This window comes from Felis catus, chromosome B2, assembly GCF_018350175.1.
Source record: "Felis catus isolate Fca126 chromosome B2, F.catus_Fca126_mat1.0, whole genome shotgun sequence".
In the NCBI taxonomy this organism is placed as follows: domain Eukaryota; kingdom Metazoa; phylum Chordata; class Mammalia; order Carnivora; family Felidae; genus Felis; species Felis catus.
In genome coordinates, this window is record NC_058372.1 from 24,317,289 (window position 1) to 24,334,615 (window position 17,327).

At 37.6% G+C, this 17,327-nt stretch overlaps 1 protein-coding gene and 1 long non-coding RNA gene across 4 annotated transcripts in view; one reads left to right on the forward strand and one right to left on the reverse strand.

Annotated features, from left to right (window-relative positions):
- Nucleotides 1-17,327, reverse strand: part of CB2H6orf201 (chromosome B2 C6orf201 homolog) — a 150,708-nt gene that overhangs the window by 82,307 nt on the left and 51,074 nt on the right. The gene's annotated exons all lie outside the window — the stretch shown is intronic.
- On the forward strand, nt 1,291-15,946 carry LOC123385315. The gene is made up of 3 exons (XR_006597606.1): nt 1,291-4,886; nt 6,229-6,307; nt 15,756-15,946. It is a non-coding gene; the product is annotated as an uncharacterized LOC123385315 (long non-coding RNA).

Here is a 17,327-nt window from a genome sequence, read left to right on the forward strand (position 1 = left end):
TAGTATTGAGTCCTGCAATACTGGCTCTAAATTTCTCATGTTTAAAAGAATTAAGTGCTCACTTAGATTTCTTCTATCACCATGATGATTTAATGTTCTTCAACATGTGCAATGAGCAAAGAACTTATTCAAGGCAAAGGAAATAAGCATTTTAGAAAGAATGACTTATAACAACATTGGACATTAGAGCTATCATTAATTGTTCTGAACAGGCTAACCAGTTCATATGGAAATACAATGTCAAAAGTCAAAAGGCCTGTGATAGGGCTCTGACTCTACCACATCTGACTCCTGATGCTTTTGGACTTCCTACCTGATTATTTATACTGTGTGTGTGCCTCTAGAGATAAACTTATGAGTGAAAAATAAAAAATGAAACTTCCTAAAACAATTTTCACTGTTCTGAAAATTTTATATCAAATCTGGAGTCTCCATAGCTAAAAGCACATAAATAAAAAGTCCTTCTGCCTCATTAATTGTGACCCTTTATGCTAGACTTATGTGTATAGATAACACTGAATACAAGGGGTTTCCTCTTAGGAAAGATTATGCTGTATGTGTAGTCATGAGTCCCAGCTTGGCTTATTTCTACTGAAAAGGAATCCCTAGTACTGGTGAAACAGGTCCATACAGGCTGAGGAGACTGAGAGAAATAACTCATCCTAAAGGAAGAGGAGAGTTCTAAAATCTTATTCCAATAACAATGCCTCATTAATCAAGTATACTGTTTTGTCTATTGCTAGATCTTTCTCTGGGCCTACCCATGGTAGAACTGAGCTAAAGGTGATTTCTGAGTGCTATGATTACTATATGTAAGATTAATACAAATCTTTGTGGGTTTCAGTAGAAAAATTAATATTTTTGGTGTGAGAAAATGAGTGCATATAAACCAAATTAATTGAAGGAGAAGAATGTTATTACGTTAAATAGTATGAGGAATGTTTTTAAAGCTGGAAGAAGACAACATTAATCAAGACTAGATTGGCCCACAGAATGGCCTAAATATTAATCTTTTCAGAGTGTCAGATGTGCTGGTAAATTCTGGAACTTGGAATGACAGAGCTTCTCATCAAAATTAGGCAATATATACCAAAGAAGATGACATAATTGAGTCAAGAGAATAGCTGATTTTGAGGAAGATTCAACATCCAAAAAGTTACACGTAGGCAACATGTCAGTTGGCTCCATCTCTCTGGAGCACAACTTGGCAATACATAATGACTAATATTAGGTCATAATGACTAATATAAGGTCACCACATCCAGGCAGACTCTAAGCCAAGGGTGGGTGATGACTTTGTGAGACCCAAGAAACAACCCAGAGCCAGCAATCATAGAGCCAGCCTATGTCTTATTGGGGGAACTGATGCACAGAGATTCCAGGAGCAGCATACTGGACAAAGTACCCACTGCTGGGATCTACATGCAACAAGTTTTTGTAGTGTAGCAACTAGCCTCACAGTTCTCCATAGCTTTGCCCTTTGTTGGGTGGCCAATGTTCCAAGGAGATCAGAGCCTGGACATCCTGAATTACCAAGGAGATGGCCTGAGTTGGCACCCTGGAACCTCTGACTTGGAATGCTGAACAACATTTCCACATATCTTGCTTGTGGGAAGTGACAGAAGAAAGACAGGAGCTATACACTCTCAAGATAATGATTAATAGGGGCATTCAGGGTATGCTTGTACAAACCAGCCATCTGGCCCTTACCGTGCAGCCAGTCATCCATATCTAGAAATATATTGTAGTGAAATAAAGATGCAAGTCACAAATATGCAGCTGTTTATAAAAAGAAAAGCTAAATCTCAGCCCAAGTGTCAAATAATAGGTTGCTTATTGGTGATAGCACATCAATATAATAAAATATTATTTAGCAATTACAAATAAGCAACAAAGCCTTCTTAAATAAATTACAGTTCAGCCATCCAAATAAAAAATGATTTGTGGGAAGAATAAGAAGTCTTCTACTTTCAGACAAGATGACATAAAGGAGACCAGATTTACTCTCTCATCTGAAACAAGTGGAAAAAACAGACAACATACATGAAACAATGGTTTTCAGACAGTGGATAACAGCACAAGCTAGTCATTTCAGAGAGAAGGAAAACAAATAAAGTGATGCCTACAGTCACCTCCAACTTACTCCCTTGAGAAATATTCCAGGCCATGGCACAGAAAGGAGGAGCTCCGTCAGAGCTCATTGATCTCTCTGAGTTGAGGAGACAGAGGTGGGAGTCCAGGGAGGTCAAGGCAGCTAACATTCACAGGGCTGAATATTAGAAGAGAGAGCTGAACACTGGGACAATTGCAGAAACTCGCAGATGGTCCTGCCAAGGTAACTGATCATAAGAAGATTGCCCAAGGGCAAGGAGACAACTACCCAAAAGAATTAGAAGAAACCATCATCAGTGATCACACTGGGTCAGGATTAGTGCCTGATGTCACTAGTCAGAGTGAAGAACATTATAATTCACAGGAAATAAGTATAGTACTCAGAACAGTTTTGCCTTAATAGTGGGGAAAATCAACACTAGACTAAGCCCTATTCTGGTCATCTCCAACAAAGCCTGGAAACAAGATCCAAAAGAAGCAAACTGTTTATTTGATAACTTAACCACATTCCAGAATAAAGCTCAAGAAAATTTATGGAATATAAAGATATATCTAGCACCCATCAAGATAAAATTCATAAGGTCTAGCATCCCACTAATAATTACTAGGCATGCAAAGAGGCAAGAAAATACAACTCATTATGAAGAGAGAAAGCAATCCATCCAAAGTGACCCAGAAAAAAAATAATACAATAAACTTGTAGACAAAGATATTAAAACAGTAATTATTATTGTATGCCATATGTCATGGGACTAGAGAAAAAACTGAACATGGTAAGACACAAATCAAACTTCTAGAGATAACAATACAGTGTCCAAGATGAAAAATTCACTGGATGGAACTAACAACAATTTAGACACTGCAGAAGAAAAGATAAGTAAAATTGAAGGCAAAATTATATAAACTACCAAAAATAAAACACATAGAGAGGAAAAAGGTTGAAAAAAATGTACAGAGTACCAGTAGGTTGTGGGACAACTTCAAGAGATTAATGTTTATGAAATTTCAGTCTGCTATGGGGAAAAGAGGGACTGACAGGGAAAAAGTTTTTCAAAAAAATACTGAAAATTTTAAAAATGTGTTGAACACTATAAATGTATACATCCAAGCAGCTCAATAAACTTCAAGCATGAGAAAATTATACCATAGGACATCATAATCAGATTGTCTAATACTAGAGATAAGGTCAATATATTAAAAGTGGCTAGAGGGAAAAAAGACACAATACATACAGAAGAACAAAGATGAGGTAATGGCAAATTTCTCACCTGAAACAATGTAGGCTAGAAGACAGTGAAATTATACCTTTGAGGTGGTGAAAGAAAACAATTGTCAATCTACCATTCTTTGCCCAGGAAAAATATTTTTCAAAAATAGTGACCCAAAGTATAAAATAAGTATGCATGAATCCATACTAATTGTATCAGTTTACTATTGCTTTTGTAACAATTACCATACATTTAGTGGTTAAAATGACAAAAAGTTATTATTATATAGTTCTGGATGTCGGGAGTCTAAAATCAGTTTTACTGGCCTAAAATCAAGGTGTTGGTAGGCCTGTGTTCCCTCTGGACGACAGGGGAAAATCTTTGGCTTTTTCAGTTTCTAGAAGCTGCCTATGTCACTCCAGTCTCAGCTTCCTTTGTCTCTTGCTCTGACTCTGACCCTCCTGCCTCTCTCTTAAAGAGACTCTTATGATCACATTGGGCCTACCCAGATAATCTGGGGATAATCTTTCATTTCAAGGTCCCCAAGCCATATTTGCAAAATCGCTTTTGCCATATAAGGTAACATAGTTATAGGCTTTAGGGGTTAGGACATGGACATCTTTGGGAGGCTGCTTTCAGCCTACACACTGATATAAATAAATAATAGCATAAATTTTTAAATTGAGGAGAAGAGACAAATCTTTATAGTAGAATTTTAAGTAATCTAAGTAGATGCTCTTTCTCCAGGATGTGGAGCATAACCTCCTACTTTCTTGAGTAAGGGCTGAACTTAGTGACTTGCTTCAAAGGGTACAGTATGAAAAGGAAAAAAAACAGTAACTTCATAGTCCAGAAACCTGGCAACAAACACTACTTTAACAAAGCGATGAGGGTTAATATCACTAGTGAGAATGTATGATGGTAGAATGCACCCAGTATCATGTCAAGAAGGGTACTTCCTCTGTGTGGTATTCTTCCCAGAAACTCATAACTCCAGTCTAATTGTGAAGAAAAAAAAATCAGACAATCTCAAACTGAGCGACCTTCTATGAAATACCTAACCAGTACTCCTCAAAACTATTAAGGTCATAAAAAAACAAAGACAGACTGAGAAATTGTCTCAGACCAGAGGAGACTAAGGATACATAAGGACTAACTGCTATATGGTATCCTGGATGGGATCCTGGAATAGGAAAAAACTGTCAGTGGAAAACAAGTGAAGTCTGGATAAAATCTAGAGTCTAGTTATTAGTAATGCATCAATGTTAGTCCATTAATTTGACAAGTGTACCCTGATGATGTAAGATATGAACATCAGGGGAAACTGTCAAGTGGCATAAAGGAGCTCTCTCTACTATTTTTATCACTTTTCTGCAAATGTAAAAGTATTCTAAAATTTAAAAATTCAAGTGAAATGAAGACTTTTCAAACATACAGGAGCTGAAAGAATACATCCCCAGCAGACCTGCACTACAAGATGTTTTCAAGGAAGACCTTCAGCCAGAAGGCAAATGATGCCACATGGACACCTGGGGCTCAACAAAGGAGCTAAATGCACCACAAATGGTAACTATATGAGTAAATATAACGACTCTTTTCCTATTATTTATATCTTTTTAAGGGATAATTAACAATACATATTGTGGAATTTATAACACATGTAGAAGTAGAAGATAGGACAATAGCACAAAAGTCAAAGGGGTGAAGAGAAATCGAAGGTTATGGTTGTGAGGTTCTGATGGTTTATGTGAAGTGGTACAATATCATTTGAATGCAGACAGTGATAGAAGGTAAAGAGGCATATGATCAACTCTAAGGCAACCACTAAAATAATGCAACAAAAAGTTATAGCTAATAAAAGCCAATAATCCAATTAAAGGGATAAAATGTAGCAAAAGATGAGATAAAATACAGTCATAACCCAAAAATGAAGAAAAAAAGAGTAAGAAGGTAACAAATGGACAATAACAGATTTTTAAAAGAGGCAAAAAATATCTAGGTGGTAGATTTATACCCACATATTTCAATAATCACATTAAATGGCAGAGGTTGGATTAAAGATAAATAATACCCAACTATATGCTGCCTTCAAGAAACTCACTGTAAGTAAAAAGATACAAGTAAGTTAAAAGGATGGAAAGAAGATATAGCATGCTAATACTAATCAAAAGAAAGCTGGAGTGCCTAGATTTACATCAGAGAAGGTAGATTTCAGAACAATATTATTGGAGATAAAGAGCATTACTTTATAATGATAAAGGGGTCAAGATAATGATTAAGAGAATATAAGAATCTTGAATATTTATGCATGTAATACTGGAGCTTCCAAGTACAGAAGCAACAGCTGACAGAACTACAAATAGAAGTAGAAAAATTGCCAGCAATAGTGAGAGATTTCAGTATCCTTCTCTCCATAAGTGATAGAACAAATAAACATAAAATCAGTAAGGCTATGGAAGAGCTGAACAATACTATCAGCCAAATCGACCTAACTGAATTCATTTGTAGAAAACTTCATGCAACAATGGTAAAATACACATTTTTTTTAAGTGTACGTACCAAACATACCATATCCTGGGCACATAAAACAGGTCTCAACACATTTTAAAGGATTTAAGTCATGCAAAGTACACTCTCTGACCACAATTAAAAATCAACAGTGGAAAGATATTTGAAAAAAAATCCTCAAATATTTGGAAACTAAATGATATACTTCTACTCCCATTTTAAAAGTGTAACAGTAATTGATAACTTGTACCTTCTTTAAATCAGTATATTTCCCCAAAGTACCTGGGAAAGTAGTTGTCATCAATATTCAATATCTTATTAATCACTGAGAAGCAGCTAATCTGGGTAAAAGTACAGAGGCCCACTCGGCCCTCACACTCCATTTGTGTTCACCCCCAAGGAAGTGTGTGCTTTTTGAAGGAAGGAGAGAAGTTTCCTGTCAAGGGTGGCCTCCTGCTGGAGACATCACATTCAGAAAGGTAGTCTGTGTTTCTCATTTTATCTCTTTTCAACAGAGCTCTTACTACCAATTATTAACCTAAAATAAAACTGACTAGTGGTCCTGACCACAAGTAGCTTTATCAGGAATAAGAGCAAAGGTGTTTTTATCACTTTATTCTTCATAGGGCCACGGCCATAAGCAGAAATCGGTGTTCATGTCCAGGGCTAAAAACACTGGTGTCTTGTGTGAGAGCAAAACCAAAAATCCCATTGTTCAGGGGATCTGTCTTTGTGTTATTTATTTAACAAAAACGTACTGAGCATTTCCCATGTGCTGAGTGAGCCCTGTAGTAGGCACTGAGAATTCAAACTGAACAGGCCCACAGCCTCTGACCTCTGGCTGCTTATGAGGTAATGGGTGTAATCAGGTAATTAAGAAAATTTACAACGATGCAATTAGTGTTATGGCAACACAAGTATGCTATAGGATACTACAGGAACACTAGGTACTTAGGACTGAAAGAAATTACAGCAATAATACCATCAGGAACAGAAATTAAGCTTGAGATTTCTATCTTTAGTGCCCAGTACAGTGATGAGCACAAATTATGTAAATGTTTAAATGACTCAACATGATATTACTCACTATAGGCTCTGTTCTTCTGTTTTGCTGGTGGTCGTGGTGGGGTGATACTTCAATTCCTGAACTAAATCAGAACTTGTTTAGCTGAGTCAAAAATTGGCACAGGTGAAGATTTTTAGACCCCAATGAAAACTTTTCAGATCCCACTTTAATTACAATTTAAAGATGGTTTTCCCCTAAAGTAATGTTAAAACAAAACTTCAGGAAGAGTATGCCTTAAAAGGAGGTTAAGGAACTTAAAGTCTTTTTCATCACAAGAGATTTTTTTCTCACTCATACCTGCATTTGAATCAATCACAAAAGGCATCCTTGTTTGCAGTGGTGGGAAGTCAGGGCCTTTCTTTCCCTACCTAATTGCTCACATAATGAAAAGACACAGAAATATCATCATAGTACATAGGGTCGTTCAGCTTTGAATAATTTTTACATAATTACAACTGTGGCTGAATATTACTTAACTAAAAATGTGACAGAATTCCATTGGGAGGATGGAAAAAAGGGAAAAGAAAATGAAGGGAAAGGAGAGAAAAGGGTTCTGCCAGAACAAAATAAATCACTAACCACTAAAATGCAGATATCAAGAAATTTAAAAATAAAGGTATTATTTAGAAATAAATGAGTTAACAGCTAAAGTTGCTAAAAGCAGGACCTTTGGGAAACTAGCCTTAGGTATGATGAGAGATCTATCAGGGGACAGCTAGTTTTCCTTATAATTTTTTTAGTATTTACTATTGACTTTCTAAACTGTGCCTAAGTATTAGTTTAATAAAAAATATAAATATTTTAGGTAAAGGAAATAAAAATTAAAAAAAAAAAAACTACCCAGTCTTGGCTGATCACACCACTTTGTACAATGAAACTTGGTAAGAATTCTTTTTCAATAATGCTTCCCTAACTGAAAAGTTTTCTCAGTGTCACAGCAATCAACAATAGCTCTGCTCCCAGAAATCCTCTGGCCCTTGTCTCTACTGTGAACTATGCAAGGTGGCGGGGAGAGCACCAGTTTTGTCCATCATATATTACAGTTGGTAGGTGTCTGAGAACTACTGAAGTCACTGATAGTTTCTGAGGCTTTAGAAGTATTTTGCTAGGTGTCAACAAAATATCACAGAAAGCCATTATTTGCAGAATCATTACCTAATAGATATCTGCAGAAACACAAAATTTCATGTCAAAAAAGCTAATTAAAAGTGATGTTTGGTCTAGCAGTGAAGCTCACTTTCATTACATCACTTGTTGTACTTCAAGTATGATCTTTTGCATTCTTCTGAAGCACTTACCTTTAATTACCCTCCCTCAACTCTACCTTGAGTTAGCTATGTTTGCCCCTACAACTATATGGACCATACTCCAGGATTCCCAGTTAGCCATTCTCTTTATAGGCTTCCAAACTTTGCTATACATTAGAGTTTTAAATGATCCCAATGCCCAGATTTCACACTACACCAATTAAATAAGGATGTTGGGGGATGGGAGCTACGCATTGGTACTTTTTTTTTTTTTGAAGAACTATTTTTTTTATAAATAAGAAATTTATTGTCAACTTGGTTTCCATACAACACCCAGTGCTCATCCCAAAAGGTTAGGCATTGGTACATTTTAAAGATACCCAGGGGAAGAGGGACCACCATGGTGGAGAAGCAGGGGGATTTGCACTTCCCGTGTCTCTCAGACAAAGAAGGGTTGAAGCCAGCAGACTTTGAACCACAAGAGTCTGGGAGGACAAGAGACTGAGTCTACCAGGGAGATACTGGGACAACCTGATAGACCATAGGTGGGAGATTATGAACTGAGGGAGATAAAATGGGCTGTGTAGGCACAGAGGGGAGGGATCCCCTTCTGAGGAGAGACAAAGGGAAGAGAAGGAGCAGCTGGGGAAGCATAGGACTATATCTGGACAAGAATAAAACCTCGGACTGGGACAGAGAGGGATCCCATCTCTAACTGAGGGGCTTTCTCTGTACTGGGGCTGGCTGCCCTGTTCGTGCACCTGGGGAGGAGGGGAGCCACTCCTGGGTTCGGTGGTAGGTCAGGGGCGGAGTCCACAGTAGGAGAAAGCGGTCCCCTCCCTCCCTGGAGTGCTTCTGCACAGAACAAAACCAGCCGGGACCACATATCAGGCCGCATAGAGAGATGCCTCCCAAGTGCCGGGGCACACAGAGTGGGAGTTTGAATCCCAGCCAAACGCCTGGGCACAGGAATCAGCAGAGTGAGACAGACTGCCTTGTCTGCGTGCCCGACACAGTGAGGATAGCTCGAACAGAGTGACTTGGGACACCTGGTCGTGGAGAAGAGACAGGGGTCGCCATCCGCCCCCCCCCACCCCAACACACACACACCAAGACGGGGTCCACAGTGGAAGAGGGACCAGCCTACGCCAAACCACGCCCCTCTGTGCCTAGTAACTGCGTATCTACTAGAGCAAGATAAACACTGAGGAACCAGACAGTGCCCTCTTCCAGACAAGCACGGCTGCATTACCTGGATTAATTCTAGGACAATTCTTGTTATTTAATGTATTCTTTCTTACTTTTCTCCTTCTTATCTCTTCCTTCCTCTATGCTGGTTACTCTGGTTGTTGGTTTGTTTAAGCAGACATATTTAATCCATTCTCTTGATACATGTTCTACATCTCCTTCTTTCCTTTCCTTTCTCTCTCTCTGGAATAATCAAGCCATATAGTTTGTCTGGGTAGCTTTATCTTCATTTCTTTTTCCCTGCCTCCTTCTCTCTCTCTGGATTAGGGTGTTTAGTCTCCCGGCCTGGTCAATGTTTATTTTTTTCTTTTTCCACCCCTGTCCCTGTCATTTCTGTCTTTGTATGTGCTCTTCCATCAGCACCGCCTGCACCCTGTTCTTTACTTGTAGCTGGTGTTTCTGGTTTTTTGCCTTTGGATTGTTTTTTTGTTCATTTGTGTGTTTGTTTGTTTTGTTTGTGTGTTTGCGTGTTTTTGTTTCCTGTTTGTCTGTTTGTTTTCCTTTCCAAGGCTACTTCAAGGAACAAATCAAAGTACACCTGGTAGAGGGTGCAGAACATCACTACAAGTAGGGAAATAAAATAACCAAAGTCACAACAATAGAGAGCAAGTAACACTCTCCAAAAAACACCTCCTGAAGGGCCAGGCACTGGACAGTGTATGACCCCCCCCCCCCCTTAATATAGCAGTGCTCACAGGTGCAGAGCACATAACAAGCTTTTAACTCATAAGGGACAGAAAACTAGCCAAAATGATGAAACAGAAGAATTCTTCTCAAAAGAAATTACAGGAAGAAGTGAGAGCTAAAGAATTGATCAAAACAGATATAAGCAATATAACTGAACCACAATTTAGAATAATAGTCATAAGATTAATCGCTGGGCTGGAGAAAAGCATAAAAGACAGCAGAGAATCTATTGCTGCAGAGATCAAGGAAGTAAAAAATAGTCCTGATGAATTAAAAAATGCTATAAATGAGGTGCAAAAGAAAATGGAGGCAGCTATAGCATGGATTGAAGAGGCAGAGGGGAGAATGGGTGAATTAGAAGATAAAATTATGGAAAAAGAGGAAGCTGAAAAAAGAAAGATATAAAATCCAGGATCACAGGGGAGAATTAGAGAATTAAGTGATGCAATCAAATGGAACAATAGCCATATCATAGGAATTCCAGAAGAGAGAGAGAAAGGGGCTGAAGGTGTACTTGAACAAATTATAGCTGAGAACTTCCCCAATGTGGGGAAGGAAACAGATTCTGAAATCCAAGAAGCACAGAGAATTCCCTTCAGGTGTAACTTGAATTGATGTGCATGACATATCATAGTGAAACTGGCAAAATACAAGGATAAAGAGAGAATTCTGAAAGCAGCTAGGGATAAATGAGTCTTAACATAAAGGTAGACACATAAGGGTAGTAGCAGACCTATCTACTGAAACTTGGCAGGCCAGAGAGGAATGGCAGGAAATCTTCAATGTGATGAACAGGAAAAATGTGCAGCCAAGAATCCTTTATCTAGCAAGCCTGTCATTCAGAATAGAAGGAGAGATAAAGGTTTTCCCAAACAAACAAAAACTGAAGGCATTAATCACCACTAAACCAGTCCTACAAGAGATCCTAAGGGGGACTCTGTGAGTGAAATGTTGCAAGGACCACAAAGTACCAGAGACATCACTACAACCATGAAACCTACAGATAACACAATGACTCTAAACCCATATTTTTCAATAATAACATTGAATGTAAATGGACTAAATGCTCCAATCAAAAGACATAGGGTATCAGAATAGATAAAAAAAAAAAAAGATCCATCTATTTGCTGTCTATGAGAGACCCATTTTAGACCTGAGGACACCTTCAGATTGAAAGTGAGGGGATAGAGAACTATGTATCATGCTACTGTAAGTCAAAAGAAAGCCAGAACAACCATACTTATATCAGACAAACTAGACTTTAAATTAAAGGTTGTAACAAGAGATGAAGAAGGGCATTATATACTAATTACAGGGTCTATCCATCAGGAAGAGTTAACAATTATAAAGGTCAATGCACCAAATTCGGAGGCACCCAAATATATAAAACAATTAATCACAAACATAAGTAATCTTATTGGTAAGAATGTGGTAATTGCAGGGGACTTTAATACTCCACGTACAACAATGGACAGATCATCTAGACAGAAAATCAGTAAAGAAACAATGGCCCTGAATGATACATTGGACCAGATGGACTTGACAGATACATTTAGAACTCTACATCCTAAAGCAGCAGAATATACTTTCTTCTTGAGTGCCCATGGAACATTCTCCAAGATAGATCACATACTGGGTCAAAAAACAGCCCTCAATAAATATAAAAGAATTGAAATCATACCATGCACACTTTCAGATCACAATGCTATGAAACTTGAAATTAACCACAGGAAAAAGTCTGTAAAACCTCCAAAAGCCTGGAAGTTAAAGAACATCCTAATAAAGAACAAATGGGTCAACCAGATAATTAGAGAAGAAATTTAAAAGAAAAAAGGAAACAAATGAAAACAAAAACACAACAATCCAAACCCTTGGGGATGCAGCAAAGGCAGTCCGAAGAGTAAAATACAATGAAATCCAGGCCTATCTCAAGAAACAAGAAAAATCCCAAATACAAAATCTAAAAGCACACCTAAAGGAACCAGAAGCAGAACAACAAAGACACCCCAAAACCAGCAGAAGAAGAGAAATAATAAAGATCAGAGCAGATATAAGTAATATAGAATCAAAACAAAAAACAGTGAACAGATCAATGAAATTAAGAGTTGGTTTTTTGAAAAAATAAACAAAATTGATAAACCTCTAGCCAGGCTTCTCAAAAAGAAAAGGGAGATGACCCAAATAGATAAAATCATGAATGAAAATGGAATTATTATAACCAATCCCTCAGAAATACAAGCAATCATCAGGGAATACTATGAAAAATTATATGCCAACAAACTGGACAACCTGGAAGAAATGGACAAATTCCTAAACACCCACATACTACCAAAACTCAAATGGGAAGAAATAGAAAATTTGAACAGACCCATAACTAGTGAAGAAATTAATCAGTTATCAAAAATCTCCCAACAAATAAGAGTCCTGGACCAGATGGGTTCCCTGGGGAATTCTACCAGACATTTAAAGCAGAGTTAATACCTGTCCTTCTCAAGCTGTTCCAAAAAATAGAAAAGGAAGGAAAACTTCCAGACTTATTCTATGAAGCCAGCATTACTTTGATTCCCAAACCAGACAGAGATCCAATAAAAAAAGAGAACTACAGGCCAATATTGATGATGAATATGGATGTAAAAATTCTCAACAAGATAGTAGCAAATCAAATTCAACAGCATATAAAAAGAATTATTCACCATGATCAAGTGGGATTCATTCCTGGGCTGCAGGACTGGTTCAATATTTGCAAATCAATCAATGTAATACATCACATTAATAAAAGAAAGGATAAGAACCATATGATCCTGTCAATCTATGAAGAAAGAGCATTTGACAAAATACAGCATCCTTTCTTAATAAAAACCCTTAAGAAAGTTGGGATAGAAGGAACGTAATTAAACATCATAAAAGCCATTTATGAAAAGCCCATAGCTAATATCATCCTCAATGGGGAAAAACTGAGAGCTTTCTCCCTGAGATCAGGAGCATGACAGGGATGTCCACTCTCACCACTATTGTTTATCATAGTGTTGGAAGTCCTAGCATCAGCAATCAGACAACAAAATGAAATCAAAGGCATCAAAATTAGCAAAGAAGAAGTCAAACTTGCACTTTTTGCAGACAACATGATACTCTACGTGGAAAACCCGACAGACTCCACCAAAAGTCTGCTAGAACTGATACATGAATTCAGCAAAGTCGCAGGGTACAAAATCAATGTACAGAAATTGGTTGCATTTTTATACACCAATAATGAAGCAACAGAAAGAGAAATAAAGAAACTGATCCCATTTACAATTGCACAAAGAACCATAAAACACCTAGGAATAAACCTAACCAAAAATGTAAAAGAAAACTAGAGAAAGTTTATGAAGGAAATTGATGAAGACACAAAGAAATGGAAAAACATTCCATGCTCAGGGATTGGAACAATAAATATTGTTAAAATGTCAATGCTATCCAAAGCAATCTATACATTCAATGCAATCCCAATCAAAATTGCACCAGCATTCTTCTTAAAGCTAGAGCAAACAATCCTAAAATTTGTATGGAACCACAAAAGACCCCAAATAGCCAAAGTAACATTGAAGAAAAAGACCAAAGCAGGAGGCATCACAATCCTAGACTTTAGCCTCTACTACAAAGCTGTAATCATCAAGACAGTATGGTATTGGCACAAAAACAGACACATAGACCAATGGAATAGAATAGAGAACCCAGAATTGGATCCACAAATGTGTGGCCAACTAATCTTTGACAAGTAGGAAAGAGTATCCAATGGAAAAAAAAACAGTCTCGGGGCACCTGGGTGGCTCAGTCGGTTAAGCGGCCGACTTCAGCTCAGGTCATGATCTCATGGTCCGTGAGTTCAAGCCCCGTGTCGGGCTCTGTGCTTACAGCTCAGAGCCTGGAGCCTGTTTCAGATTCTGTGTCTCCCTCTCTCTGACCCTCCCCCGTTCATGCTCTGTCTGTCTCTGTCTCAAAAATAAATAAACGTTAAAAAAAATTTTTTTAAAGAAAAAAACAGTCTCTTTAACAAATGGTGCTGGGAGAACTGGACAGCAACATACAGAAGAATGAAATTAGACCACTTTATTGCACCATATACAAAAATAAACTCAAAATGGATAAAAGACCTGAATGTGAGACAGGAAACAATCAAAACCCTAGAGGAGAAAGCAGGCAAAAACCTCTTTGACCTCAGCAACAGCAATTTCCTACTCAACACATCTCCAAAGGCAAGGGAATTAAAAGCAAAAATGAACTATTAGGACCTCATAAAGATAAAAAGCTTCTGCACTGCAAAGGAAACAATCAACAAAACTAAAAGACAACGGATGGAAAAGATATTTGCAAATGACATTGGATAAAGGGCTAGTATCCAAAATCTATAAAGAACTCACCAAACTCCACACCCAAAAAACAAATAATCCAGTAAAGAAATGGGCAGAAGGCATGAATAGACACTTTTCCAAAGAAGACATCCAGATGGCCAACACACACATGAAACGCTGCTCAACGTCACTCATCATCAAGGAAATACAAATCAAAGCCACATTGAGATACCACCTCATGCCAGTCAGAGTGGCTAAAATGAACAAATCAGGAGACTATAGACATTGGCAAGGATGTGGAGAAACACAACCCTCTTGCACTGTTGGTGAGCATGAAAACTGGTGGAGCCTCTCTGGAAAACAATATTGAGGTTCCTCAAAAAATTAAAAATAGAGCTATCCTATGACCCAGCAATAGCACTGCTAGGAATTTACCCAAGGGATACAGGAGTGCTGATACATTGGGGCACATGTACGCCAATGTTTATAGCAGCACTTTTGACAATAGCCAAATTATAGAAAGAGCCTAAATGTCCATCAACTGATTACTAGATAAAGAAGATGTGGTTTATATATACAATGGAATACTACTTGGTAATGAGAAAGAATTAAATCTGGCCATTTGTAGCAACGTGGATGAAACTGGAGGATATTATGCTAAGTGAAATAAGTTAGAGAAAGATACCATATGTTTTCACTCATATGTGGATCTTGAGAAACTTAACAGAAGATCATGGGGGAGGGGAAGGGGAAGAAAAAGTTACAAACAGAGAGGGAGGGAGGCAAACCATAAGAGACTCCTCAATACAGAGAACAAACTGAGGGTTGATGTCGGGTGGGGGAAAGGGGAAAGTGGGTGATGAGCATTGAGGAGGGCACCTGTTGGGATGAGCACTGGGTCTTGTATGGAAGCCAATTTGACAATAAATTATATTAAATAAATAATAAATAAATATATAGATAGATAAATAAATATCCCCAGGTGATTCCAATGCATAGCAAAATTTGAGAATTGGGACTCAATTTTGCAAATATTCAATTGTGCCACTATACACACAAGCTGCTGTTCTCATTTTCCTTTGAGTGCCTGAGTTTAGAGAAACTTCCCTTTATACATAGCTGGTAGCAGACATTCATGACTAAAGTTTTGGCATAGGTTGCATTATGCATGTTCTATTATGCATGAAATTGATCTTCAGGGCCTCATGTTAGATGGGCCCAGAACTGTTTTCTAAGGAAAATCTGGACTGGGGAAAGTGTTCAGTTGGTCCACCACGGGTGTCCTTTATTGAGGCCCAACATAATAGTGAAGATTTACCCAGCATAATGGTGATGATTCATTGTTAAGTTTCAGAACACTGGACACAGAGGGAAGATCTTACAAGCTTTCAGAGAGAAAAACAAGACAAAGCAAACAGGTTCCATTTGAAAAGGTCAGTTATCAGAATATTCTTGCTTTCTTAATAGTAACACTGGTAACCAGAAATAACTGAGATGCACACCATCTGAAAAACTTACTATTTATACACAATGTTTAGAAATCCACTGGAAGATACATCCTACTAAAACAAAGTAAGTAAATCAAGAAAGAGAATGACATATAACACAGGAAACAAGATTCCCAGTACTGGAGAGAGGCACAGGGAATACCTACCTTAAGGGTGAAGGGAGAATTTGGATGTCAAGTGGCACCAACAGAAGGAACAATTCAAGACTAAAACAGGTAAAAGATTAAAGGAGAGACTGCTTTTGGGTAAACTACCTCATGCAAACAAGTATATTGAGAGGAGATTTAGACAAATGGTGAAGACTTTAGAGTTGAGTTAGTAATAAGTACGTGGAAACCTTATCAAGTGAAAAAGGACTTCATAATCTCCAGGAAAAACAGAAACTGTACAGGAAAGAAAAGTAATCACAATTACTTAATAGCAAAAAGAGTTAGAATAATTAAACTCTGAATATTAATCTAATTAGAATTATAACATGACTATATTAGGATAAAGGGACAGGAAAAGTTGGATGGAGGGGAAGGCAGTGGGGGAGGAAGTGAGATAAATCCTCATCTTCAAGAGTGGGAAGTCACCAGGCAAATACCTAAAACTCAAAAATTAAAAAAAAAAAATAAAGTATACTACTTAGAAATATGGAAACAGTCCCGAAGGCAGTCCTGAAATCAGCTAAGAGAGTTCACATGGTGGGGGAGATATGTTAAAGACTGTTCTTTGCCTTGACAAATCTCATAATATTAGTTGGTGCCTGAAATCCTACGCATGTAAAACTTTAACGAAAACTTAAAATTTAAAAAGTTCTGAGGATTTTTGTTTGCCTGCTTTATAATGTTAAGGTAAAGCTCATCTACCACTCCAAAAAAAAAAAAAAAAAAAAAAAAAAAGATCAGTATGATATACATTTCTCGTGAATATTTTGTGAAGTAGATTCCCTTTGTGGAATTCTTGCTACAAGGGTGGCACTAGCAAGCTAGCAACTTTCAATGAGAGCCCACCCACATATGGTTTGCTTTCATATATATCTTTTATGAGGGTTCACCTTGAATACAGTTTTTATATGTATTAAAATTCCAGCACAGACCTTCAATAACTTAGCTAATCAATGATTTTGAGGGTCCACGCTGATTAGCTAACTTTTTAAATTGCCACATATTGACCAATAGCCTATGTTATTAAGTCATACATAATGTAACTACAGCAATGTAAAATATCTTAATCTCACAACATTATCAGCTCTTTTATTAGATTTACTAGATGTTTCCTACCATATGTCGTCATTTAAAAACCCTGTTAGGGAACCTGGGTAGCTCAATTGGTTAAGTGCCAGACTTTTGATCTTGGCTCAGGTCGTGATCTCAGAGTTCATGAGACTGAGCCCTGCATCGGGCTCTGCACTGACAGCATGGAGCCTG